Source organism: Oratosquilla oratoria, chromosome 13, assembly GCF_046742065.1.
Source record: "Oratosquilla oratoria isolate Oo_2021 chromosome 13, ASM4674206v1, whole genome shotgun sequence".
NCBI lineage: Eukaryota > Metazoa > Arthropoda > Malacostraca > Stomatopoda > Squillidae > Oratosquilla > Oratosquilla oratoria.
This window is the reverse complement of record NC_134789.1, coordinates 4755010-4757509: the sequence shown is the minus strand read 5'-3', so window position 1 is coordinate 4757509 and position 2500 is coordinate 4755010.

Genomic DNA, 2500 nt, shown 5'->3' with positions numbered 1-2500 from the left:
GTAACCTAGGTGAGGTAAGATTTAGACCCTATCCAAAAACCAGTCCCTCTCTCTCTTTTGCTGAAGAAAATAGAAACCCTATGTATACATATATATACGTACATCAAAACGCCTTTAACCTTCTATAAAGCGATGCAGGAAAGGTCATCATATTAAGACAGTAGGGCAGGACTCGTAGTAATGGATTCAAATTGGACAAATTTAGGTTTAACAAGAAAGTAGGCAAGAATTGTTTTACCAGCAAAGTAGCTCACGAATGGAATTTATTTGGTAACCATGTAGCGAGCGCTGAAACAATTGGTTGTTTTAAGAGAAGTTTAGATAACTTTATGAATAGGAATGACAGGTGTTACGGGATATGTAACTGCCCAGTGTAGGCCTTATGGTCTTTCTGTCTCCTCCATTGTTATGTTCTTATAAGAGGGATGGCTGAGTCAAAATCAGCCACCCTCATCCATCCCACATCCATTCAAATATATATATATATATATATATATATATATATATATATATATATATATATATATATATATATATATATATATTTTTTTTTTTTTTTTTTTTTTTTTTTTTTTTTTTTGTCCCTCCCATCTTAACACCTTGTTCATGAAGGGCCATCCTTTCCCCGCCACATTACTCGGGTCTAAAGAAATGCAGCAAGACACAGCACTTAAGAACATGAGAACATAAGAAAGGAGGAAACTACAAGAGACCATATGACCTACACTAAGCAGTTCCATGTACCTTACCACCTGTCATCTCTATCCATAAAGTACTGCAAGAAAAAAAAAATCCATTTGGTGGTCTTTGAATTAGCAACTGGGTTTTTGATATGATATCATACAAAGGTGCTACAAGGATTATCCTTTTCTCGATGAATTGTCATCACAGATATCAACAGAGCCTCCGGAGTGTCTCGCCATGGAGGAAGAATTCCATATATGGCAAAGGAAGAGTCTGATCTTGGACAGGGCAAAACAGTCTTAGTCTGAGTTGAGGTGTCCTTCGGGTCTGGCAGTGGCAGACCCTTGGACTGTAGCAGCAATACTACCCAAGTGGATGTTCTGAGGACGAACTCAGAAGTTGGGGAAAAGTGTGACGTCACCCTAAAAGACGAGGCATAAGAACATAATAATTGGGGAGACTGCAAGAGACCATAAGGCCTCAACTAAGTAGTTCCATGTCCCTTATCATCTTTCATCTCTAACCATAAAGTCATCTAATCTTCTCTTAAAACAACCAGTTGTTTCAGAGCTCACCACAAGGTTACTAAGTCTATTCCATTCGTTATCCACTCTGTTGGTAAACCAGTTCTTGTCGGTTTCAGGGTAATGAGGGCAAGGAAGATGATGAGGTGATGCCGAGCTTCAGCGTGATGAAGAGCCAAGAACCACAAGCGAAAAAGAACCAGAATTTGCACTCCACCATGCTACTATACACCTAAGTGACGCTGGTGGGGTTCGAATCGACGATTTAGCGAATGCATCAGAGAGTGGAGTCTTCATTCATTGTAGGACCAACAACAGATACACCTGGACGTTGTGGTCCTGTGAGACGGACCTCCGAGAAAATAATCTCCCTCGTGTCTTCAAGACACGTTGATATTTTCACCTGAAGATGCTGCCCCGATGGGCTGGCACTAATCTCCGGACTGGGCTTAGAATCGATATCACATTTATACATCCACCACTTTTTCACATAAACAGTTGACAACCATCAACTGTTCTCCTCCGCCTCCTATTACTGTAACCCAGCGACATAGAAACAGTCTCACACTAATACAACATAGACAACAGTCCAACGTTTCTTCGAAACCCATTATAAGACACGAGGACAGTTGCCAGCAGTGTGTGCGGTTGAGAGTTTGCAGTCAGTAAAAATCGAGTCAACAATTGTTATAATTCCATCCCCCGACAAATTCTCTTCCAGACGGTTCTGGGTGTGATTTACAGACCGGGGAAGGTCTGTGAAGCCCGTGCCGGGGGTAATTCCTAAGTAGCACATTTCTAGAACATATTAATGACATCTAATTCACCAGGGACGTTTAGAACACCGCTGATGTCATTTACCAAATGTGAACTTATGCAACTTACTTACAAGTGACACGTATGATTACTATTTTTTGTTTATCTATATACCAAGGGAAGGAAACAAGAACACCCTTAAGACAATGAAGGCCTTTATATCACAAGAAAATTCTCAGGACTATAGTAAAAGCTATCCACCTATATACTGTATATATCTATATATCTATATACCAAAGGAATTTTCCCCATTATAAAGGAGGTACCCAAGTCAAAGGCACGCATCCACTCCCACCCATTCCACTCCCACCCAATCCACTCCCATCCGCCATCTTTGTTTTCTTCTTATTGCTCCTTGTAGTGAAACCAACTTCAGATAATATATACTGTAAAAGGGATGCTCGAGGCCGAGTGGGTTAGAGCGTCGCTACTTGCGGCGGAGGTCAGGAGTAGATAAAGTTCGAGTCCTGTCTGGC